Source organism: Cryptomeria japonica, chromosome 2 (assembly GCF_030272615.1).
Source record: "Cryptomeria japonica chromosome 2, Sugi_1.0, whole genome shotgun sequence".
In the NCBI taxonomy this organism is placed as follows: domain Eukaryota; kingdom Viridiplantae; phylum Streptophyta; class Pinopsida; order Cupressales; family Cupressaceae; genus Cryptomeria; species Cryptomeria japonica.
In genome coordinates this window covers 256,004,415-256,031,955 of record NC_081406.1, presented here as the reverse complement: position 1 = coordinate 256,031,955, position 27,541 = coordinate 256,004,415, and the positions used below count along the sequence as shown (strand labels likewise).

At 38.4% G+C, this 27,541-nt stretch overlaps 1 protein-coding gene across 3 annotated transcripts in view; it reads right to left on the bottom strand.

Moving 5' to 3' along the window:
* LOC131047116 (probable acylpyruvase FAHD1, mitochondrial) overlaps window positions 1-27,541 on the bottom strand; it is a 296,277-nt gene that overhangs the window by 722 nt on the left and 268,014 nt on the right. The gene's annotated exons all lie outside the window — the stretch shown is intronic.

Genomic DNA, 27,541 nt, shown 5'->3' with positions numbered 1-27,541 from the left:
TTCACCCAAACAAGAAGCTAAATTTTCTCTCATTTCATTACAATATTGAATATCATATTGAACATTCTAGAAATCAGTTTTCTCTAAGATTGGTTACAGAATTGGGTGTGAAATATAACCCCCAAAAAAGGTCTAAACATTAAATTCACTCTAACATAGCACACAGTAAAAACCTATATAACAGTGCTTTGAAATTCTAGTCCAATACGCATTGTCTATGTCAACTTGCAAGAAAACTGTAAATCAGCTTCATAAACCATTTCAAAGCTAAATTTTAGTGAGTTTTTATCGCCAAAACAAGAAGCTCAAAATTTTCTCATTTCATATCCATAAAACAGTATTAAATATCATATTGAACAGTCTAGAAATTAGTTTTAACTAAGACCAGTTAAAACTGACTTATGTGTGCCCATATAACTCCCAAAGTATCAAAACCTGTAAGGTTGCATAGGCTTGCACTTTTTTCAGTTGAAACACAAAATCTTTATCACATTGAGTCGTCAACCAGTTGACTGAGATGATTGCCACTTGACACCTACTAAACTCAAATTCTCAAAGCACCCATCAGTTTGACAACTGCACTCGCTTGAAATTTTAGAGAAGCTGGAAAGTTAACAATGGTTAATTTTATGAAAAGGATGTTTCTGGCTTTCAGTTTATTAAGTCAGATAGGCTGGGTAAAAGAGAATTAGTTTCCTAGATTAGATCTCTTATCTTAGGAGAGAACGAAAGGGAAAATACACACCATTCTTTAACCTACATGTTTCTGATTCCTAAATCCAAAATCCACTTTCACTGTTCTAGAATTACAATGATGGTTTCCAAACTGCAAACAAATGTTTTCAAAAATATAGTTGATATGCTTAAATTCTTCTTGTTTCTTAAAAACATAGTTTATCACTCCATTTGCAAAACAAAAAAGGGACTAGAAAGAGAAATCCTAACTTTTGTGTAAATAGAGTACGAGAATTCAATAATTGACACAAAAGGAAAACCACACATTTGATAGATTATTCACACACCCCGTTACAAGAATCATCATGACTCACCTATACTCAATGAGTCCCGAGGTGAGTGACCCTTGGCGAGTGTAGGAGACTTAGCTGCCAAGTACTTGCCAAACTCGCTGATTCTAGGCAAGTCTAGTAGGGTAGTGTTGACGTGTATTTTGTACACAATCATACACAGAATAAAATACCCAAAGGCATCTTATCCTCTCTTGAATAAAGTCGCTAACTGCTGAAGATTTCGCAAGAAGGATCAGTTAGGATGACTCCAATGTTCTTTCTAGTAGGGTCTCTACGTGTGGATAAGCACCAGTGGTCGTTGTGATTGCTGTGTCATCAAGGGGCCTTATGTTGCCGAAGATTTTGCTGAACTAAACAAGCTTTTCAAAAAATATCAAAAGGATAGGGTTTGCAAGAGGTCTAATCTAGTCTAACCCTAAGAATGACTCAATGTGGACAAGACTTGGTGAGATTCTACCAACTTCAATATTGCCATAAATTAACAACTCAATTGAAATTGATGCGATCTTCTAAGGTAACAAATGTTTTCCAATACATCAAAGACCAAGGACACTACCACGAAGGCACATATCCAAGATACAACAATGATTGAAGGTTTAAACGATTCAAATATCTCCAGTCGACCACGCAAGGCGTTCCTACAATCAGCAAGAAGCTAGTGGTTTGGAAAACGAATCCTACCAAAGATCAAGTCTAACACTTTGTCCTTCGAATTAACACACTACTTCGATTGAGAATGATTCAAGGAAAATGAACAACCATGAAGATAACCAAAAGAATTGCAACAAAACACCATAACTTCAATATTTCATTGATCTCAAAGCCATCATGTACAACAATTGCTTGAATTCCTTTCTCAAAGCTCAATCTTGCTACAAAAGTAAATTGCTTCTAAACTCTAATCTCTCTAATACATCAATAATTTCTAACTCTCTCTAATTTCTAGTTTTTCCTTCTTACAAAATGAAAAGAAATGAGGGTATAAATAGCATCCTCAATTACAATGAACGGTCCAGATCAAAAAGCAGATCAATGGCCAAGATTATGACACCTAAACCCTAATTAGGGTTTTATTACAAAAGTTCCCCTTTTATTGCACAACATTAAATGCATAGCCAATTATTAAATTTGGCACGAAAATCTAGGAGACATAAACCAATAACAACTAAGGTGCCATGTCATCTATAATAACCTCTCATCTAGAATCTTATTCCCTTTCCAATGCTCCTTTTTAGCATATGCAATGAATCTAGACACGATTCCTTCGATTTCAGCAATTGGAATCTCGGGAAGATTCTTCATTCTTTCTTCCAAGTGGATGACCTGATCAAATGCCTCGAGAAGAGTAGCGTCCCATTCAGGTTCAAGTTCCTTAGTTTTCTCAATCAGGAGCATGGTAGAAAACATCTGATCCTGTTGCTCATCTGTGATATTAGCGTCCTTGCAAAAGATAACCTTGATTCTATCCTCCAATTCCTGCAAATCCACATCTGTCTCAACTTCGATCCTCCTGCCAAGAATAGTATGTAGTACCTCAAATATTCTGTCCTGGATCGGGTTGATAACCTCCTCAACATGGCTACATCTAGTACTGATGTCCTCGAAGAGAACTTCCTTCATCTGGAGTAAGGTTGACCACTGAAGTAAACTGTGAGGTCCTCCATCCATGATCTTTTCCTGTGCTAAGACCTTCCTCGATGTTTGTCTGATTACTCGCAAGACAGGAATGATAACCTCTTTGGTATGAGCAAAAGCAGCTACTGTTATCATCAAGTTGTGGATAATCTCAAGAACCTGGATAGCCCTATGAATAGTCTTCATCATCCTTGTTGTAAATTCTACGGCAACTGTATGAGATTTGTCCATCCAAGTACTCATACGCTGGACCATACTCCTGAATCTCTCTGCCTCACCAATTGATTGAAGGGGAAGTGCCTGTATGGGTGATCTTGCTGGATCCTGACGTCCTAAAGGTTGATTAAGATGGCTGAAATATGTTCTCCATGCACCAACCTCTCTCTCAAGCTTCCTATTCTTCTCCATTTCTTCCCTAAGCTTGTCTTTCAAGGCCTCAAATGAATCGGTGGCATCATCTAGTGTCTGCTCGGCTGTGGATGGACCTAGCTCAAATGTCTCTATATCATATTCTTCTGCTAGGATCTCACCTTCATACTTGTCCACTGCCGGCGTAGCTATCTGCAACTTTCTGGATCCAGTCTCATCTCTAATCATCTTGGACATCTTGGTAGCCTTCCTCTTTTCTGTCACTTCCTGGGAATGTCCGACAAGGCTCTCCAAATCAATTACATTGTCTTCGTCCTCAATCACGATCACCCTAGTTAATCTTTCCTTCAACCAATCTGGGATGGCAGATCTTGTCTCTTTAACCTGTATTTCCTTGAGCAATTCTTCTTCTCTGGGAGGAGATGTTACTTCATTATCTTCCCCATCTTCATGCAACTCATTGTCTTGAAGAGATCTACCTGGTGCCTGTCCTTCTTTATCATTCTGTACCATTGACTCCATAGAATCTTCCACTTCAAGTGTCCTCTTCTCTTGTCGAGAAGATGTGCCGGATGAACGATCTCGTTTGGCCCCTTGCTTCTTCTTGGAAGATTCTTTCTTCTCAGGTCTCTCTTTTCTCTTCGGGCCTCTTGGATAGAGATTGCCTTCACTTGCACTTCGAAGGTTGCCTTCACCTGTATTTCTGGGATTAGGATTACCTTCGCTTACACTAGCTCCACCTTCGACTGGTTTCTCTTCCAAAGTGAAAGTCATAGCTATGCCTTGCTCCCTCAACTTCTGATGCTGCACATCAACCCATCTGCGAGTACAAGACAAGACTGGAGCCATCAAAGCATCTAGATCCACGACCTCGGGCTCATTCCAATCTAACCTTACTGATTTGCTTTCTCGGTCATAGGATGACTGGAGATGTCTGCCACTGTCCTGAGCTTGGTCGGCCACTCTGTAAATCTTGCATTTCCTGATGAAATCCAAAGGCAATCTAGAATGCATCTTTCTTTTCACTTCAAGATCGTCTAGGAGATTCATCATAAAATCTTCTATCTGAAATTCATGCTTAAACTTCCTACCGACTGTCTCCTCTATATATCCATGTGGATCAAAGCTTTCTCTCAAAGCAAAGAATGAAAAAGAATACAAAGCTAACTCCTTCTCTGCGTCATCCATGGCTAAAGCATTAGGACATACCTCAACTGAATTGCCTAAGATGATAGGTACAGGAACTCCATTTCCATGTCTGTGTCTGAATGCCTTCGCATAAGCTGCCAACTGTCTTGTTACCTCAAGTAACACTATTCTGTCTATCGGATATCTCGGCAACATGTATGGAGGTGAAGGACATCCATGAACTCTGATATAAGTGAACTTCGGAAATTGGATAAACCAAGCACCGTACCTCTTTACTAGTTCCTGTGCATCCTGTGATAGCCTATTGTGAATCCCACCTTGCAACGTCCTGGTGATGTTCATTGTGAACGTATCATTAACTAACTTGTAGTTACTTCCTGGCGGATGATGCAAGTGGACATAGGAATCACAAACCCTGACCTCGCCGGGTCCTCTTCCAATCACTCCTCTGTGAGGTAGTCCTGCGTACTCAAAGCTCCTGATTAAGGCATATATGACGTATGAACTCATGTGGAAGGATTTGGTAGCCTTGAGTCTCCTTAACTGTACGTCCAAGCAATGGCTAATCATTCTAGCCCAATGAATTGTTCCTTTTCCCTGAACTATCACCTGGATAAAGTAGAACATCCACCTCTCAAAGTAGAAGGCTTGAGGAGCTCCCGTGACTCGGTTGAGCATTGTAATCAAATCTCTGTACTCCTCCTGGAAATCGATCCTATGTGGTGTGTTCGAGATCTTGCTCAGGCGAGGATGACTCTTGAGTAACCAGTTCTTGTTGATGATGCTTAGGCAAGCATCTGGATCATCTTCGTACATGGACCTGGCTCCTTCTATGCTCTTGTAGACCATATCTCTGTGCTCTGGAAGATGGAAAGCCTCACTTATAGCTTCCTTTGAAAGATACGCCAAAGTGTTTCCTTCCTTGGACACGATCGTTCTGGATTGAGGATCATAATGACGAGCACACTCGATCATCAACTCATGGCACTGTACTGCTGGAGGGAAGCCGGCCGCCTTAATGATGCCACTTTCAATTATCCTCCTGGCGACAGGTGATGGCTTGCCAATGTAAGGGACCTCTCGAAACTTCTTCGTACTGAAGTTACCCAAGCTGGTATCTCCAATGTTGCTCCACTTAGACACGATCTTGGTCTCCACTTCTTCGGTCTTTTGATCTTCCTTCATGAGAGCTGGACGACTGGTGGATGCTCCCGCCTTCGGGGTCGCCATACCTACACAACATTTCATAATAAGAAACTAGATTTTGCAATGTATAACATAGATTAGATATTAATTTTAGGAAACTTCATGATAAGTCCTTGAGTTATCATTTCCTAAAAAACGATTGAGCCACTGAAATTCAAAATTTCAAAATTCAAAATTTAAGGCAATGACGATCAAAATTCAAAACAAGAGAAGACTTCGCCATACCTCACTTGAGAGCTAACTCTAAAAAGCAAAACAAGGAAATTTGCCTAGGCAAAATCAAAATTTGAAGCTTTCCCACGTGATCTTCCTCAAGCGAATGTTCAAATGAACGTCCCCCTTAACAACTTCGCCACCTTTGGGGGGGGGGTCTTTGACGTGATGATAGCAAGTTCGCCTTACTCCTAACCAAGGTTCGCACTCCCCTTTTAATGATGCTCGCACCACTTCCTTTGCTAAATTCGCTCCTTGCTTGGAATGGAAATCCGCTCCACTTTGAACACAATTCGCACCTCTCCAAATCGCATGTGAAGGATGTTTGAATAATGATTTGAAAATGAAATAAACACCCCCCTTTATAGGCGCTTACCTCATGCATTACCTTAGGCCGACTTGGTAATTAAAAGATAATTAAAAACAATTTTAATAAAAAACCAATGGCCGACTTTGTAAGAATTTAAATCCAAGCGCTTAATTTGATTTTTTACTTGAATTAATAATTAATTAATTAATGCCTTCGTTTTTAATTAATAAATTCGATTTTTTTTAAAAGGCAAAAATTAATTAATAAATGTCATGCGTTATTTTTAAATGCTATTTAATTGAATTTTTTAAATTTATCGATTTTTAGCATTTAATAAAATCCAAAAAATGTTTTAGCGCCAAAATTTGAAGTTGAGAAATACGAACCATATCGCTCTGGTCCCTGGGAGAGGGACAGGAGCGAACCTTATGTTTTCTCCTTGACCTTAGCTCCTTCGATCACCAATTTTCATCATGAGGAAGAAACAACGTTAGTCTTTCACTCCACGCTTGCTTTACTTGGCTTTTACGAGGCATATTTGAAGTTTGAAGGATTTTCGCCCTGGTCCCTTGATGAGGGATAGGAGCGAACCTGGTGCTCTAGTCTAAATTTGCCGTCTTTCAACCTTTGCTTCATGTTCATTGCCTTCCAAATGACATTTTCAACCTTATATAATCTTGCTTTGACATGATTTTCGAAGGAAAATGATAGATTTAATGAAAATTGCCCTGGTCTTTGCCTGAAGGATAGGAGCGATTTAGCTTCTTGGCTCAATTTGATCACCTTTTGACGTTTAACTTCCTCGCATATTATCTTCTTAAGAACACGTTGACCCTGTGCAACCTTGTACGTCCTTGACTTAGCGTGATTTTTGAAAGAACTGGCCAATATGGTGAATATCGCCCTGGTCCTTCACTGAAGGACAGGAGCGAACTTTGGTGTCTTGGGCGCATCCTTGTTCTTATCAACTTGCAATTGCCTTCACAATATAAAACGATGTCCTTTGGTCCTTCTTGAATACTTGAAACGTGATCAATATTCAAAATTTAAGCCTTCATAGAAATTTCGCTCTGGTCCCTGACTGGGGGACAGGAGTGAACTTGAGCATATAGTGCAATTCCTTCATCATATTAACTTGCAGTTGTCTTCAAGGCTCAAAAATGATGCTCTTTACTCCCTTTCGAACACTTAAAATGTGAGTGGCAACTTAAATTTGGACACATTTGAATATTTCGCTCTGGTCCCTTGGTGAGGGACAGGAGCGAACTTGGGCATTTAGTGCAAATCCTTCATCCTTGGCGGTCTTTGCGACTTCGTTCTTCGTCGAGACACCTCAAAATGTCCTTGCCATCTTATACTTTGACTTGGAATGACTTGAATTTGGGTGGAAGGCAAGATAGCTACCATTTCGCCCTGGTCCCTGATTGAGGGACAGGAGCGAATTTTCACTTATAGGCTCCATCACACTTCGCTAACTTCCAAAATTATCTTCAATGGTCTTGTAGTACCCCCTTTCATTCATCTTTGCCTTGGAGTTCATTCTAACTTGGTGAGAAATTGACCTAAGGCAAAAATCGCTCTGGTCCCTTACTGAGGGACAGGAGCGCCTAGGCCAATATGGAGTTCACTTTGGTGTCTTGCACTCTTCAATTTGTCTTCAACAGGTTCGTTACGCCTTCTTTGTTTGCCTCAAACTTAAAACTTGCTTGATCTTTGCCCAAAACATGCCTCATGAGGAAATTCGCTCTGGTCCCTGGGAGAGGGACAGGAGCTACCACTGAATTTCGCCCTGGTCCCTGATTGAGGGACAGGAGCGATTTAGCTTCTAGATCAAGTTTTCCTCATGTTTGTGCTTTCAAATTATATTAAAATGATGAAATATATCTCCTTTGATCTCCTCAAATCGTCAAATTGTTCGAATCCTGCAAGGACAAGGCAATGTTTGATTTTGAGCTCCGGTCCTCCACTGAGGGACAGGAGCGATTTTTGCTCCTGGCACATTTCCATGCTTGTGAAATTCTTCAAATTATATTCAACGGAAAGATCATGCCTCCCTTTATCATTTCCAGTCAAAATTTGTCTTGATCCTGCAGAGACAGTAAAATCTTGAGAAACAAGCTCCGGTCCTTAACTGAGGGACATGAGCGATTTTGCTCCTACAGGCCAAAATATCAAGATTTTGGGAGTTTAATCACTTCACAAGGCAAAAACAAGTCATTTCCAATGCCCGGGATCAATTATCAAAATTTTCAAAATTTGGTCAAAATTACTCAATCGGACGAAAATCAAACACTCATCATCAACACTTAGACAAATTTTCAGAGTTGCACTCAAAATCCCAATTGAAACTAGACCAACTTACTTAGCCTCTGGCGAATTCACTTTATTTCCAAAATTGCATCCCTCGGGAGGAAGCTCTCAAATTCAAAATTGGACTGGACTCTGGCTTGAAAACACAGTAACAGAAACCCTAAGGCTTGACCCTGGTCCAGACAACTAACAAACTAAACCAAAACCCTAAAAAGCAAAGCGAAAGGCGAGCAAAAACGAGCAAAAAGAGGGGGTCCCCATTTAAATGGGGCGATGTGTGAAATGGTCACAACAGGTAGACTCGGCCATTTTAGTTACTTTCTAAAACAAACTTATAACCTTTCAATACATGTTTCGTTTATGACATGCTCATCTAGGATTTACAAAAAAATATGAAAATGGTGTGTGCCATGAAGGTCCGTGTGGTTTTGAAGGTATTCAGTTGGGCATTGTCCCTAAACCCTCACAAGGGCATTGCCCCTTGATCCCTTTGGGAAGCTGCCCCTTGACCCCATTGAGCTGTTGTCCCTGAACCCCCATCAAACTATAAGTCTAACCATAGTTCACATGCTCGGACAGGAAGAGTACTCAGCAAGCCCAAAATTTTCAACTCAGCAAAAAATTGGCAAAAACTTGGCAACTTAAATCATGAGTAAGGGCTGGCAGATTTTGAAAAACAAGAACCATGAAGAAGGGCTAGCAGATCTTCAAGAACCTAGATGATAGGGGATGTGCAAAGAGAAAATGCATAGTTTTATAGCAAAAGAAAAGTGTGAAAAACAACTTTTAACCAATGTTTTACCCACATTCATGGTTTCACCTATTTTTTTCCTACATGTGTAAAATCTCACAAGTTAAACATGTAAAACCCATGGAGCAGAAAAAAAGAGAGTTCTCAACAACTCGGCGAGTACTTGTAGAGCTTGCAATCTATGAGTCTAACCAAGTGATAGGCCAATGATGAATCATGATCATAAAATCTACAAAATATCCCCTATTGCAAATCTTTGCATCTCCACAATCAAAGGCACAATCAAGGATTATCTTGTTTCATACATCGGACAACTTGTTTAGTACACAAGGAATGCCATAGGCAAATTTGGCATGCTACTGTCATGTCCCCTTTCTAGAGTGGACATCAGAGACGGAGGAGTTGGCCTATCATTGGAGTCTCGTAGGCTAGCAGAGGTTGATGGGGACTCATTCAGTGCATATAGTGATTGGATTTTGGCTTTACAGGCAGTTTGGAGCCAGTTTGGAATAGTTCCTAGATTTTAGGGGGTATCCCTAAATTTTAGGAGGTAGTGACAATTGCCAGTCGTGAGGTTATTCATGACCTTTTAGATGGTTTCAGTTTCAGGAGATTTGGGTGTGTTTCCTAGTTTCTAGGAGCATCCCTAGATTTTAGGGATGAGACTGCCAGTTGATCCATGATTTCCGACTTCAATCACAGACAGGTGGTAGGTTCCGTTTCAGGCTTTTGGAGTCATTTGAGCCTTCTACAGCTATTTGGGATATATTTTTAATATATTTAAATATTTCCTAAGTTAGAGTTTAATTATTTAAATAAGGCTATGTTTATAGCCATTTTGGAGTAATAAGGGGTTTTTGGCCTCATCTGGATGCATATCCCTTGGTGTAATAGCTCGTTGGAAAGGTTTTGGACTTTTCTAAATATTTCTCTCTTGACTCAGATCCTTTCGGTGAACGGATTTCTTTATATTTGAAAAAAAGGTCATTTTCTATGCACTTGGCAACTTAAAATGAGAAATATAACATTTTAACCCTAAACGCCCCATTGAGTCACTTTTAGGGTTCGAGCTAAGGGGGAAGGTGTTATAAGGAAGTTGAGACCTAATTCTTATTATCTTTTACATATTTTACATCTTGGATTTGAGATTTGGCTCTGGAAGAGCTTTTCAGCATTTGGGACGCTAACCCCAATGCCTTGCCTGTTTGGGACGTAGCCCCCAATACAGTGGTTTGGATTTGTTTGCAGCTATTAGCATCTTGGAGATTGTACGACATTCTTTCTGGAGGTTCAATGATTTTGACGGAGTTCAGTTTGGGGTTTCTAACCAGTTGGGTGTACTTGGCAGCCGTACGGCTGTACCTGGCAGCCACTTTCCTTCCCACGTGCAGCACTTGGAGGGCTGGAATCTTGCCGCAACATCATTCCTAGTTATGTTACTCTTTTAGCATCCAGGTTGGGATTATTCCTGATTGTAATCTTCCTGAAATTATTGGAAATCTTCATCTGGTCAAATATTTGATTTTATATTCAAAAATCTGCCTTGAATTGAATTTGTCTTGGTTGTATATGAACTTCATTTTCAGTACTTTGTTCATGTACTTGTACTTCATTATTTACTTGTTGAAAAATCATCAAAATACAAAAAGAATCCAACCCTTTTGCAACTTCTATCTATTTTTGAAAGAAAATATTAATAAGTAGGAAAAATCAATTTAAAATAATAAAAATTACAGCAGATTAGTAAAAGAGATCCATCAGGGATCTTTCACAGTCATTGTACTATTGAATACAAGTTAAGTCGTAGTTAGTACAAAATGCACTTTTCATAATGCAAAATTTATCAATCATGCCCTAGATAGACAACTCATAGAGCAATCCCATCTACTAGTATCCTAGATAAGCTCAAACTAGAACATAACCATTTATCTGTTTACTTCACTATTCCTTTTTGTTAATGAGCTTGACAGCATGCAGTCTTGAAGGCTTCAAGATAACTTTAATAATAAATTTCTCACTTGAATACACACACCAGTTGCTAAGACACCCATCATCATCCAAGACCTATCTTAGACACTAACACATGACTTGCCCTGATGTTGAGATGAGTAATGCAAGCTCCTCTAAGCCATAGACTTATATTTTAGTTTTGATATTTGTTTCGATGCCACTAATTTCATATTCCATGAGTTTTGTATACATTTAACAATATTTATATATCTAAATGTGTTTTTTAAATCAGCTAAAATTTGCATTTGTACTTATGTGATTGATGTATATTTGTGTATGTGATTAATGAGCTTCTATTTAATGAGATTATTGTGTCTTTAATGTTTATTTATTAAAGGGTGCATGAAACAAGTTTTAAATCCTAAAAAATCTCTAAATTTTTTGGTTCTTAATTTGCAAAGTCTTTGCTGAGTTTGCACCAAGTTCGAGTCCGAGTCAAAAATCAGCTTCTCGAGTCCAAGGCGAGTCCGAGTCTTGTAACATTGTTCACACACAATAACACCAAAATATTGATGGATGCTCATAAGGTAACCCAGAACACAACATACTCTATATAGAACTAGAGAAGAATGAATGATAAGGAATCTCATTGTGAAAATAAAGGTGGAGCACATCATTCTATTTTTAGTATATAAACCTAATAAAACATGGAAGAATAAACACTCTTTGACCTACTACATTGACACCAATCGTAAAGGTATACCAAAATACCAACAATCCAACAAACCCACTAAAACAGGCTTGCAACTCTAACAGTTTACAAATATTGTCATTGAAATGAGTGTTGAAATGATTGTTGTGCAAGGTTACAGATGGTGAAAAAATAATACACTTGGAAGTCCAAATCTTGTCCTCAATGTGAAATTCTCTGATGTTTCTCACTCCATATATCATAATTTTAGTTTTTAGGATATTCTCATAGCCTACTGGTAAATTTTGGTCCATTTCATGTTGAAATCCATCTTTTTGCTTATAGAAACTTATATCAGAATGCTCCTTAGACACAATTAAAGATAGAAAACTTGTCAACAGCCATGTCATCATCAACTGTTCTTCATATGTTAATATTTTTCCATCAATCTTCAATTTTTTTGACAGTATATTTGTCAATTATTTGTGGAGAAAGGGAATCAATTCATCTCATTCTTCACTTACGCATTAAAAGACAAGCCAATTGAACACATAACTCACAGGGACCGATCTTGAAGGAGATATTGAGTCTGTTTTATGAGGAACGATCCCTCATGCTTGGCACCCCACTTTGTGCCTTATAAGAATTACGTATAAATAATTTATGGGGCCCACCACCTTATGCTAGACCCCCACTAAAAGACAAAATAATCCTATGTAAGAGTGATAAGGCAGTAATTTAATAATTACTAAAAAGCTGTGATTATTAATACAATGAAATGGAATAAGAATAACCCAGATATAGTCAGCAATCAAAAAGGAATGAACAGAAACGTGGCTACAAAAAATAGTCAATAAAGTCGGCGATAAAAACATATAAACAATATATGCATCGATAGATATGATTAGATAGCAATATAAGAAGGAAACGGCCATCCCAATTGCCCAAGGAAAGAGTCTAAACAATGGTTGTTAAGACAATGAAATTCCTGATTAAAAGATGGTAGATATGCTACTTCCTCAGCAAGATACACAACAATATTATTAGAGATAAAGATTAAGAACAGTGATTAAATTGGAGCAACAGATATTATCATAATTTGGAGCAATTAAATTGTTTATATTTATCATATACATAACTAAATAACAGCGATCATAAGAAAGGCTAACTAATATGTTGCAATAAGAAACAATAATTAAACAAGTGCAATCTGTTTGGAAGTTAACAAATTTTATTAATAAGTAACTATTATCAAGTGGTGCAAATTGCTAACAAGCCATGATTATTATACATGAAAAGATGCATTTGTTGCCATGTATTGTTATTTGCAAGAGGTGTGAACTTGCATAAGGTACGATCTGCATTAATAATAGTTAAGGTGCAATTTGAAAGAGAAGCAAGTTCGAGGAGATGTGTATACAAGTGAGTGAAACAAAAAGAACTTTTAGAAGAAGTGAAAGGATGAAGTGTAAAAAGAATATAGTAATTGCTACAAGCAAGAGAAAAGACTAAGTAGATACAATGTGAGAAATAATGTTATATCAGATCTACATGAAGACAATAAGTTCATACAGATATAGAGGAAGGGTATGTGTATTAAAAAGACTATTGAGCATATGCACCAAGGACATTGATGGAAAGTAAGATTGCAGATCCAATGAAGAGAAGTGTACAGAAGACTATTACAGATTTATGAAGGATAGTATGGACAGATTATATGAGGAGATAGTGAAGGATTTTATGACAGACTTAGGAGGAGATTGTAAGAAGTTTTATAGCAGATTTGTAAGGAGATAGTAATCAGTTTTATGGAAGATTCACGATCAGCATAAATCTATTGTCAAAACAGAGAAAGCTATCAAGATAAGTTCTACCCTTTCAGCTATTCTTAGAATTTTAAATTAATCATTATAATGAAATGTCCCCACATTGATAAAATTATATTTATAAATGTAATACACTCTTCACTTTAAAGTTGGAATTGCTGTCTTAGGATTGAATTATGATAAATCCCAAAAGGGTGACATTACACTTTTAAAATTGCACAGAGTAAAAATTCATACCTGTTGTCACAAAAGTTTGCACCGTTGCTAAGCTATCAACTCAACAACCTTGTGAAACATGGAAACAACCTTGAAGTGTGGGACCTTGCGCACTTTGTGCAAAGGGGTTGAATCTCTAGAAAAGGCCGGATTCCTTCTCAATCCAAGTGCAAGTGTTGAACCAACTCAACACTCCAAATTCTACTTCTAAACCTATCCTAACAACTTGCAGAGGAAAAGGGAATAAGGAAATGCTAAAAAAGAAAGGAGGTCATGAACTAAGATAAAAGATGTTCCTCTCCCCACCCAGAAATGACACCAAGAATCAATCAAAATACCCTAGAGATGCACAAACTTCAATTGTACGAATGACCCCAAACCCATGTATGCAAGTTAGAATTTGTTGAATGTCAAAAGGGGAGAAGGTTTCCTACAAGTCACACTCAAAACAAGTTAACAAAGCATATATGTGGGAGAAAACCACGAAATATACATTTATAGCGAATGTAAAAAAATATACACAACATGCATAAGTTGAAGAGAGGCAAGAATGATGATTTCAATTAATTCTCACACCAATGGCTGAACTTAGAGTTGCAAAAATGCAAGAAAATATACAAATCTTCAAGAGAAGTGAAAGAGCACAAATTAGCTCAAGCCAACAGAGAGAGAACTCTTTACAATGAGGCTTAATAGCCTATATATAACAAACTAGTCACAGAAGAGAGACCAATGGTCCAGGGGAGGGAAGCCTTGACCCTGACGTGCATAGAGATATGTCAGTCCAGGAAGGGAGTGAACTGCATAGATCTGACATGGTTGTGCATGCAAGCAACTTGGCCATACCTTGACAAGGCAATCCCAAGAAGAGGAGTACTTCTAGAAGATGGATTGTCTGACATTCCAAGGTCAGATCATGCAAACTTGACATGAAGGCTATCAATTAACCATAAATAAGCATGGCCTTGGACTCCACTTGATGGCAATCCTACAAAACAAAATTTTGTGCCCTTGTTGCTCCATTAATGAAAGTAGACAAGTCACACAGGTTGGTGGAGTTGTAGTCCTTGGAAAGAAATGACCCCCTGAAGAGCCATTATGAAATTCTTCTAACAATCTACTGACTTGATTTTGCTCGATATATCTTAACAAAACTCCATTAGAGTCTCTTCAAAAAAGGGTGCCATCCACTAAGACATAGGTGATGGACTGCAACCAGAAATGTCTTCTTTTGGTTCTATCTAGACCTTGGGGACATCTACCTTGCATTAAGAAGGTGGTCATGTCGCTCACCCAACTAACCTGAGTGTCGTTGCTAGTTGGTTGATCCTCTTGCAATACAAGGGCGACCCCTGAAGGAGTCTCAAAAAAATGAAACAAGCTGTTCACATAGGCCCTTGCTTCTTACAAGATTGGTGATCTTGATGTTGACGTCACATTCCATGACCTTGGTTATCCATCCAACCCTCTCCTCATTGATGTCTTTGTTTAGAGGGAAATCCTTGACACTTGCCTGTGGAAATAAGAGTTGGATCCTGTTGTTAGACAACATGTGTCTAAGCTTCTTCGATGCTCTTACGATAGTGAGGACTTGCTTCTCTATATAGCTATACCTAAGCTCATAATCCTTTAATCCCTCACTGAAGAAGGCAATGGGTTGCTCCAGACTATCATTGTTCAGCTGTTTTAGGACAACTGAGATGCTGGATTTTCCTCCAAAGGTATAGAGGATAAAATCCTTTTCATAGTTAGGATTGACAAGAGTAGGGGCTTGAGCAATTGCTTGCTTGATCTCTTCAAAACCTGCCTTCCCTTCTATTGACGTGTTTTTTATGACAGCCTAACACACAATAAAGTTGCCTAACGGTCACTTCACTCTCTCTTGATCAAAATACAATTGTATGCTAAGATTGCAGGAAGTTCAAACAATCGACTCCAAGGTTCCTTTTCTCAATGGACGTGACTCAATTGGCAGATGTGAATGCTGGTAATCCAAGGGGCCTTACATCTGGATCAGTCTTTCACTTCTTTGTTGTGGCTGAAACTCCATCATCAGATAAGGCAATTTTGCGATGCTTCTGCTTCGAACGAACTAAAATGACCTGAAAATAAAGGGGAAAGGGTTCGAGGATCTACATCTACTCCTATGGGCAATGATATCAATAGAAAATGCTTTAGTGGACAAATTCCAAATAAACCAAGCTCTGCTTCGCCAAGCTTTACTACAACTTTGCAAGAACCGGTACAATCTTCTAGGGATGTTAGAGGATTTTCAAACCGAGAAAGTGCATTTGAATACCCAAAATGGAGCAATCCAAACGACTATCCACAATCGAACTTAGCACAAATTTAGAGGCTCAGACTAACTTTACACTGCAACTTACAGTCAACAAGATGCAAAAAGTATGAACCATGGAAATTCATCAAACACCATTACATTTTCCATTGAAATCAAAACACTATGTCTAACAACCGAGGAAACAAAATTCTACTCTAAATGAGGAAGGTGAAACCATGCAATTTTTGAAAAATTAACTTAAGTGGACACCATCAGAGAACAATGTTTCCCTGTTATCATCCTAGCTTACCGGGTTCGCCCCTAGACACCCCTGCTACTGGTTCGGTCCGGCCTTGGTTCGACTAGGGTTTGAATTTCTTAGAGGGGGTTAGATCTATCTTGAACCCGGTCGAACCCAGTCAAACCCAGGGGGACCCAGGTCGAACGCGAGCAGCTGGACGACCTAAAAAGCAATATATTATGCAAAAAAAAATTTTTTTTGGAATCTGCCTGAAGTGACTTCTAAAACATAATCTTGGCTCATTTCTCCTCGTTTGTGTTGCAAACAAAAGTTTTTTGACAACAGGTTGAAGAAAGGGTGAACAAAGTTTGGCTTCCAAGATCAAATAGGAGTTGAAGACTGATTTTTGAAGCTTCAAAAGTGTTGCAGCATCATTTCCATACATTTGCAAGCTCCCATTGGCTACAAGAGGTAGGTTTTTTAACATTTTTTTCCAACTATTTTTGTTTCACAAATTGTCAAACATGAAACATTAATTATTTTTCGTTATTTTGTTTTTCTTTTTGAGTATGTTTATGTTAATTCTTGCCATAGGAACTAGAATGGCATCTACCTCTTCCTCCATTCGCAATGAACAAACAATTACAAAACAAAAAAATGATCCAAATTCTCCCTTATGAAAGTATGTTGACATTATAAAACCACTTCTAGGAGGTGGGGGATTCTATTGGAGATGCCAAGGATGCAGTATTGAACGTAATAGTTCATATTATCGGCCGGTAGGCCATTTGTGTGGATGAAAAGGAAGAGGCATCAAAAAATGCCTTGGAAAAGATGGTAAACCTATACTAGATGAGACAGTGATGAAATATATTAGGGAGCATGAGGAGGCAAAAGAGAGAGAAGCCCGTAGATTGAATCAAACCGCACCAAAGAAAACAAGGGGAATGCAAGCCCCATCTAATCCCGATGTTGTAGTAGAAGATCACCCCTTCTTTTCCACAAATGAACCTGAAAGTGAACCACCCTTGACACGCAAAAGAACAAAGGGGCCTTTAGAAACCGCATTTCAAAATGAGAGTAGAGACATTGCTGACCAAGATGTAGTAAGGTGCATTTATGTAAATCGGTTGGCTTTCAATGTTGTTTGCTCCCCATATTGGAAGCAAATGATGAAAGTGTTAATGAAGCTCCAAGAGGGTATAAGGGCCCAAGTTATGAGAAGGTACGTGGAACATTATTGGAGGAGGTGAAGAGGGTTGAAGATGCATTGAAACACACAAGGGATTCATGGGCTGAGACAGGTGTAACAATTGTTTCAGATGGGTGGAAAGATGCTAAAAATCGTCCCTTGATCAATGTCATAGCGGTGTCCCCTAAAGGGGAAATGTTTTTGAAAGTTGTGGATTGTGAGGGCCAACTAAAAGATGGCCAATTTATTGCAGAAATCCTCATCTCCGCCATTGAGTCAGTGGGACCCCGCAATGTTGTCCAAGTCATAACAGACAATGCAAAAAATTGTAGAGCTGCTGGTTTGTTGGTTGAGGAATGCTATTATCACATCTTTTGGACACCTTGTGTGGTCCATTCACTCAATCTTATGCTACAAAGGATTGGGACTAAAATAAAATGGATCAGAGATGTGTCTATAGAGGTTGGGGACATCCAGATGTTCATCACAAACCACCACATGTCTCAAGGGATTTTTAGATACTTTTCGAAATTGGAGCTATTGAAGGTAAGTGAAATAGTAATTTAATTTTACATTTTCTATTTTTTTTAATTTTCAATGTTCATAATATCATTGTGTAAGCTATATTATGTATTCTTCTTTAAAGTTTTGCTTTATTTTTTAATCATTTTGGCATTAATTTGTGTTATAGGTTGTTGAGACCTGTTTTGCATCAAACATAATCATCTTAAGACAACTTGTGAAAGTTAGAGTGGCACCATGCAATATGGTGATCAGCACCAATTGGACTGTATGGAAGCAAAGTAGCAGTGAGAGGGCAGCAAAAATTAGGGAGAGAATATTGAATGAGAAATGGTGGGATCTTGTTACATATCTCCTAAGTATCATTGAGCCCATTATGAGCATGATTCGCTATATCGACATGGATAGGCCTTGCATTGGTGAGATTTATGATGGCTTTGACTCAATGCTTGAAAAAATAAAGTTCACTATAAATGCAAAAGAGAATGACCCCGAGAATAAATTCTTCAAAGAAGTGGAAGCAATTATTGTAGAAAGATGGAATAAGATGACCACTCCTTTGCATCTTCTTGCCTATGCCTTGACACCAAAGTACTATAGCAATCAGTTTCTTGATAAAACAGGAAGGATTCCACCATGGAGAGATCTAGAAGTATCTGATGCACTTCATCATAGATCCAAGAAGGATGTTCATAGTTGGTGGTACTTCCATGGTGCATGCTTCCAAAATCTATAACCCCTCGCTGTAAAACTTTTATCACAAGTTTAATTAATTAAAATTCATCACAAGTTTATTTATAGTTTACTTTGTCTTCATAGGTTGCTAGTAATTTTTAATTTTAATTTTATTAATGTATAACGTTAATTGTTTACTTTGTCTTCATAGGTTGCTAGTTCATCTGCTTCAGAAAGAAATTGGAGCACACACTCTTTCATCCACTCAGTAAAGCGCAATAGGCTGCTATCAAAAAGAGCGAAGAATTTAGTATATGTGCATTCCAACCTACGTCTTCTTTCACACAAAAAATGTGACTACACACATGGGGAAACGAATATGTGGGATATAGAGCCAGAGCATACTGATTTGGATGCTCCCGCTTCTTAGCTTCTTGCATTGACACTTGAAGACTCGAATGCCGAGCCAACTTATAGTGCAAGTGCAAGTGGCATTGGCTCATCTAATGTCAATGTCAATTATGAGGAGGAGGAGGAGGAGGAGGAGGATGAATTAGATGATCCATTTGATGATTAAACTTTATATTGTTGAAAGTTGAAACAATGATACTTCAATATTTTGTCATTTTGATATTAAACTTGATGTATATGATGTTCTTATGGTATGATCATGATGCTATGATTACAAGTTTATGTTTGTTTTCTTGTTTATATGATGCTATGTGACATGCTAATCTTAATTCATGCTTATAGGCTGTACAAATATATATATATAATGTACATGTTTTTGTACTAACGAACCCAAACAAACCGAAACCCCTTTTCAAAAATTTTCCGTACCGACGTACTGGTTCTTCGAACCCAAAACGGCAAGCTAGTTATTATCTCAAAAACTTATTGCAACAATTTCTTACAAGTCTCCCTCTCCTTCACAAATGAGGGGGTCACCCCTTTATATAGGCCTTAGTCCATAAGGACACATGCAAACCCTAAATAGGGTTTCACCCTAGAAGATTCCCCACTCAAGATGCAACAAGGTGGGAATCAACAATTAATGCCTACTAAGCCCATATACAATAAATTCAAAACAATCCCAAAATGGCATCCATTCGTGCATTAAATGCACCCCATTACATCAAATTTGCCCAAAATACCATGAACATTCCTCATGCAGACATAAATGCTCATCATTCCTCCATGCGATGGCGACATGTGGAAGAAATTTGTCATAAAATCATAATTATGGCTGCTGCATGCAAAAGATTCTTCATGCACTCAACATGCATTGCCTGGGCCGTTGCTTAGTCAAAATATTCCAACAATAAATGTGCCATCACTATGCCCTCATGTGACGACTGCGTGCAGAAGATGCTCCATTGACTCAACATGCACTGATCTGACTGCCACTTGGTGAGAAACCCCTGGAGAGAGAAATTTTAGGAGAGAATAATTTGATCCATGAAGAATTTTCTTGAAGTTTTTCGAACTTTCCTTGCTCTGGAGGAGATTTTTAATGATTTTCCACCATCTTCTAATTTTAGGAACTTTCCAAAAATAGGGTTCCAAGTTCCAAGAGAGAGAAAATTCTCTCACGCATCCAAGTCTGAAAGAATTTTGAAATTTGGATGTGATTTGATGCTCAAAAATGGATTTTTCAAAAAAAATTCTGAAGGAAAATTTCTTGTTCAGTTCATCCTTGATTCCTTCCTTGCCTTAGAAATTTAATCTTCTATTCATCCTTGGGTGTGATTTCTTCCTTGCTTGGAATTTTGTCCCAAAGGAAGGAATTTCCAACACTTAACCAAATTTTCATCTTTTCCAAGAATTCTATCATGAAGGAAGGAATTTCCAACACTTATTCAATTTGCACCTTTTTTGGAGTTCTATCCTGAAGGAATGAATGAAGGAATTTCCATCACTTAGCCAAATTTTCACCTTTCCTGGAATTCTATCTTGAAGGAAGGAATTTCCAACACTTAGTCAATTTTTCTACTTTTCTGGAATTCTGTCCTGAAGGAAGGAATTTCCAACACTTAGTCAATTTTTTAACTTTCCTGGAATGGAATTCTGTCCTGAAGGAAGGAATTTCCAACACAGCTAAATTCTCACCTTCTTGGAATTTCTTCTTCTTGGGCGCAATTCTTCCTTGAGAAAGGAATTTTTTTAATTTTGAACCTTTCTTCCTGAACCTTGATTTTTATGTCTTGCTTCCAACCTTGGGCACATTTTGGAACTGGAGAAGAAATTCTGGAAACTTGCTCCCTGAGCAAGGAATTTTTGTGCTCTTTGAATTCATCATGTCTGCACGAAGCTTTTTGAACAATTTTTCACATCTATTTTTTAGGGACTTTCCTAAAATTTAGGACCTGGGTTCAAGAGAGAGAGAATTCTCTCATGAGTCCAAATTTGCAAAAAATTTCAAATTATGATGGTGTCTAAAAATAGATTTTTCAAAAGTTTTACCGAGGGGAATTTTTTGCTTTTCATTCCATTCTTGACCTCCAAATTGCCCTTTGCCTTGGACAATTTTCACTCTTGGGCATGGAATTCATCTAGTGATGGATTTTACGTCGTTTCATTAATTCCAGGGCACATGGATTTTGGCACCTTCCTCCTTGGGCAAAATTTTGACCTGATCTTGGATTTTACAAAATTTCATGAATTCCATGGCACATGGATTTTGGCACCCTCTTGACTCCTTGGGTGGAATTTTGACCTCAGGAAGGAATTTTGACTTTTTCATGAATTCGAGGACATGAGCATTTTGGTGCCCTTTTCTAGTCCTAGGCGCTGATTTCACTTGGTGATGGATTTTTCACAATTTTCATGATTTCCAAACTTATCATGCTTCAAAATTTAGGATGCCACTTTAGGAATTAGGGTGAATATTTCAGACATGTGATTTTCAAAATTTCCATTCCTGGACTGAATATCCACACAGCCAAATTTAGATCACTCTGCCTGCTCTTTGACTTTTCCGGATTTAGAAATGGTCTTCAATGTCTGCCTGCAAGGACCTGCCACAAATAGACCTTCCAAAAATAGAAACTTTTTCAAACTGTCAATGCTAGAGCAAAACAGGACGCAAGGACACTTTCTAAAAATAAAAACTTACTAAAATAGAAACTGATAAAAATAGTAAGTTGAATTTTCGGTGAAATGAAGACATTTCGGGAGGCAATGAAAATCCTAAAAAATAGGAACTTTCTAAAAATAGAAAGTTGCTCAGAATTCACTCAAATTTCACGTGTTGATTCGTTAAAGGGCCTGATACCAATTCTACATTCAATTTTTCAAAAACCCTAAAAGAAACCCCTAAAATCTAGGAGTGAAGGTAGAAACCCTAAAACTAACAAAATGAGCCCTAGACTAAGCCAAGTTTGCTCAAACAGAAAGTAGACTTGATCAAATCGACCCCACTCACAAACTCAAAGAGACTAATGAGACTGCTACGAAAAGACCTGACAAACAAAGCCAAAAGACCGAGAGAGCCTAAAAAGTAGGGGGTCCCATTTGCAATGAGGCGATGCGTGAAAACTTCACAACACCTTCCTTGGTCCAATTGAAGGCTAAATTTTTCTTCAGCCTAGAGGTGAGGAGTTTTACCATGGTGGCAAGGTTGGGAATGAACCTCCTCACAAAGTTGACCCTACCAAGGAAGCTCTGTAATCCTTTCTTGTGATTGGGAAGTGAAAGAGAAAGAATGGCCTCCACTCGCTCTGGATCAATGGGTAAGCCTTCTTTAGGTACAATATGTCCTAGCAATCTTCCTTGATCACTAGTAAATACACACTGGCTTGAGTTCAACGACTCACCATATTCCCTACATTTCATGAACACCTGCTCAAGATGATCAAAATGATCAGCTGCATGCTTTGAATAAACAGTTATATCATCACGGTATGAGTATGAACTCTACTAATACACCTCTGAAAGCCATGTCCATTGCTCTTTGAGACATGGCACTGACATTGGTTAGCCCAAAAGGCATCTTACAATATGCATAGATACCCCACTTAGTAGTAAATACGGTCTTGTATTAGTTTGACTCTTGGACCAAAATCTGATTGTAGCCTAAATACCAGTCCAAGAACGAAAATCTTTTTGAATCACTTAACCTTTGTAGAATTTCTTCCATGGAGGGAAGAGGATAATGATCCTTAAGGGAGGCTCTATTGAGGTCTTGTTGGTGTGGTTTTTATGCATGCTCAACACGGAATAAAATACCCAGAGATATCCTATTCTCTCTTGATCAAAATCTTCTATGTGCTACTGTGTGATAAAAAAGACAGACTCCAAGGTTCTCAAATGTGTACGGATAGTCTCAATTGGTTATGTTGGAGTTGTTGGATATAGTTGGTGGATTGCTGTTGCTAGGATATGTTGTTGTCATTGATGTCAACATATTCCTGTGGTTTATTCTGGTAAGTTTGGGAAGATCTTTTGATCTGGTTTTGTAGCTTGGTTATGCTGATCCCTGCTTTGCAGAATCCGGTATTTCCTTCGGTATATTCCGGTGTGATCAGATCTTGTGCTGAGGTTTTGGGATATTGTTTGGGATGATCTTATGTATCTTCATTTCAGATGGTTCGTGATTTGGTGCCCCACAAGTTATCTTTCTTCGTGACAGTTGTTGATTGGCTGTGTTCTTGAGCTTCCAGATGTTGATCAATGAAGATTTGATAAGTGGTGTTGGTGCAACTGTTGGTGATGATTCTAACGTGCTTTCTTGTGTTTCCTAGTCGTTTCCTATTTGTTTTGGCAATCCGCATTGATCCTTGTGCAATTTTTGGTAGTTTTTGTCAACCGGTATTGATTTTTGTGTTATGCGGTTTCTAATGGTGTAGCGTGTTGCAGTTGATCTTGGCATGATTTCCGGTGGATGAGATCGTTTGGGAATTTGAATTAGGTCCATGCTATGTAATGTAAATCATTATATTGGTCTGATGATCGATCTTTGTATAATGTAATGTAATCTTTGTAATTGTGAGTTGAGGTTTGAGGGTTTAGTCGACCTTGTTATTAAGGTTGATGAATTGTATATATATGTGAGTTATTCACTTAGTTTTGGTGTCGGTATTGTGTCTGCATTATCAGAGAGTGGTGAATGTGCGAACAAGAGATTTATCATTCAGTAAAGTGTTGAGGTGAGATTGGTGTTGCAGAGCAGACGATTGTGCTTAACCGGAACTGTCATCAGGCATTTGTAGATGCTATCATTGCAATTCATTTCTTCCGGATTGTAATCCGAATCATATTGTAAGTCAGTGAGACTTCCTTGAGGATTGTAGCCTTCTGGGCAAATATCTTTTGAGCAATGAGCTCTAGGCAGTGTGCCTGAATGCATGTGCATTCCCCATTGTAATATTTTCACACACTACTGCAAAGTATCATCTTACTTTGGGCAGGTTCCCATAGTGGTTTTTCCCTTAACCGGGTTTTCCAAGTCAAAAATCTTGGTGTTGTATTGTTAATTTGCTTATTTGTTTATTGCTGCAGTTTATCAATTTATGTCTTGAAGTTTAATTTTGAGATCCGGTGAAGACTGATTCACCCCCCCTCCCTCTCAGTCTTCCTTCTTGATTGCTGCTAACAGGTTCGTTGTGATTTGTTGGTAATCTCAAGGGGGACTTACATAATTGTTCGAGTGAATCAATTAAAGGATTCTGCTGATTCCCAACACTTGTAACTTTCTTCTCTTTTATAAAATGATTTTGCAATAAGTTCCTTTTTATCCTACTTCTATGAAGACTTAAAAAAAATGGAAAAAGGATGAGGATTTAGGAAGATAATTCTAATCCTAAGATAATCCTATGACCTCGACAGATAAAAAATACAAAAATGGCATTTAAACCAATTCTTGTTTCGCCAAATTCTACAACTACGCAAGAACGGTGCTATCTTCTAAGGAATTCAAAAGATTTTTATATCACTGATATTCACCAACATATTGAACGGTGAATATAGCAATTGAAGTTAAGTTTTCATTCATTGGTTCAGGCTAGCTTTGCAAAATAATTGAAAATATTCAACTATAAAAAGTATGAATACATCCATTTCACGTTAAGCAATTCTATCAAATCCTTCATTCAATCTATTCTATTGAGAGTCGAGGAACCATGCTAACTTGCAAAAATGGACAAAGATTCACCAAAAATTGAACAATGAACCATGTCTATTACTTAAGAAGTATCACTACAACAATTTCTCCAAAATCTGCCTCTAACAAATGAAAAGAGGAAGGTTTATATATAGACCCCAATACATGCAACGACCCTAATTGATCCAAGATCAATGGGCAAGATTAAAACATTAAACTCTAATTGAGGAGAGCTACAATAGTTATCCAAAATGGACCAATGAGAAATAAACTATTAAATTCAGCTTTCTTCTAGAAGATGGCGCCCCTTATCCTTTCCTTTGGCAGCAAATTCAATGAACCTGCTCACTATGGGGTCGAGCTCTTCCATTGGGACACTTGGCATAATGTCAATCTTGTATTCCATCTGGGTTGTTTGCTGCTACAACTAATAAATTAAATACAAGAATAATAATGTACATGACAATGCATAACAAACATGGCAGTAAAATATATCTGTATTCACACATGCAATTATTACAGAGAAAAAGACCAAAGACGATTGGCTAAGGATTACAATTCACTGAACTATACGGTACTACCTTCCTTGGCGGTACACAACATATTTAAAGGACCCAATGGTTGTCGAGAGGAACACAACCGTTGACCAACTGCCACATTAACTACCTGAGAGTGACAACCCACATAATACAAACAATTAATACATTGACAGATAACAAATATTATCAAATATAACAATAGGCATTTTATGCCGACTACATCGTCCCCCCCAAAACAAAAAGTTGTCTTCCAGATGACAAGTAAACATCAAGTAATATCCGGGAAGACTAATGACAAGAGTGTAGACAATGACTTAGACTAGACAACCCCAACTTGTAGCGTACCTGCCAAATCGAATAGGGGTTTGGGGGCAACGCCCCCAACGAGGTCAAGGGACAGTCCCCCAGCGGGGTCGAGGGGCAACGCCCCTCGTGGGGTCCGGAGGCAACACACGGAACTCCATGCCATGAGAAAACACCAAATTAAGACCTTCAGAATTGCATGGAACTCCATGGCGCGCATCATTTTTCTGATTAGTTAAGATGCCAAGAATAATGGTGCGAAGGCCAGAAAATAAATATTTCATGTCAAAATTATGATATAGAAGTTCTCAAAGCCCTAGAGGACTAAACTTATGATGTCGTAAGTGCCACACCCAATGGCTTGACCACACTACTCCTATCAAGGTGTCGTTGTGCTGCTGCCAAGTGACTCACACAATATACCAGACCCAGACCCCTTACCCATATAGACCGCTTGATGCAAGGCTACCAAACACAGTACGGCAAAACCAAAATTGTCCTCCGTACACCATACAACAAAACTAATGGGCGTGTTGTCGAGTGCTTCCATATGTTGTACGCTAGAGTTAAAGAGCATCGTACAACGTGTCTAGTCTAGATGTCATATGGTAGAGTTGAAGAATATAGTACGTGTTGAAGACTCTGTATGGAGATGGAATGTTGGTACTTGTGTATGGGACTGAAATGTTGGTGTTGACGTACAAGATGAATGAACCTGCGATGCCATACAGAATGAGGGATATGACACCATACGAGGTGTATACTTGAAAGTTGTACGATACAACCAATGACCACTGTGAGGTCCGTACGGTTACTACACAAATATGTTGTATGGTGCTAAAAAGGACTTGTACGGTTACTCCATAAATGTGTCATACGATTACTCTACAAATATGTCGTACGATTGGAAGATTAATGCATTGACGTATGATTCTAAGGTGTCAAACGGGGAGAACTACATGCCATACATGGTGGGGAGAAGATGGTCATATGGTAGGGGCAACATGGTACTGAACAAGAAGAATGGAAGATTGTCGTACGGTGGCCAACTTAACATGTCGTACAGTATAAGATGGAGACCATACGTGAGCAATACAATGTTGCCTTATGGTGCAAAATTTGAATTGACATTTTCATGCTATATGTAGTGAAAACAACTGTGGAGTCCATACTGGATAATATATCTCAAGCTGCATTGTAGAGATTGGATGTTGTACAGACAAAATAAGAGGCTCCCTTGACAATGAAACTACCGTACAAGGAGGAACCTGCTATACACAATGTGCATTATTTTTCTCTCTCCAACTCCCCTTTTAATTTGATGATTTTCTCCAACTCCATTATTTCTTGCTTTCCATTTTCCATCCCTCCTAATTCCTTTTCCCTTTTCCTATGAATTTCCAATGAAGTTGATTTCCCTTAACACTTATTTATATGCTCAACCTTAGATATTTTTCTCTTCATGCACTAGGATGTATCATTCACAATTTTACCTAGTTTGTGGCTTCACGAGAAATTGCATGTTGGCAAAAAATACCTCATAGCCCTCCATTTGCCAGTGGATTGGTCCATTCAGGGAACTCGTCTCATCTTGAGAGCTATCTTCCAGTTCAAGCACCCCTTCAGTTGGGTTGCATGCCTTTCCTCCCTTATCCATACCTTACTCTCCACTCTCGGACTCTAAATCGGAGGATGCCATTTCTTTACTCACCATCTGATTCCTCAAGTTGATGACGTACTCCCTCTCATCACTCTCAATCGAGAGTGTGTTCCGCTTCCAATTATGATTCGCCTTGCCAGTAATCAACCACCCCCTCCTGAGGAGTGCGTCGAACGCCTTCTTTTTCAATGAGATGATTACAAAGTCCAAGAAAAAATGTTGTGTCCCAATCATTACTTTTTGTGCCATCAATATTCCCAACGGCTCGATGTCGTGCTGGTTGTCCTCATTTTTGGATTTTCAAAAATGTGACAACCCCTACAATTTTTTGTTTAAAATGTGTTGTTTTTGTCTCCAAGGCATGTTTTACGAGGTGC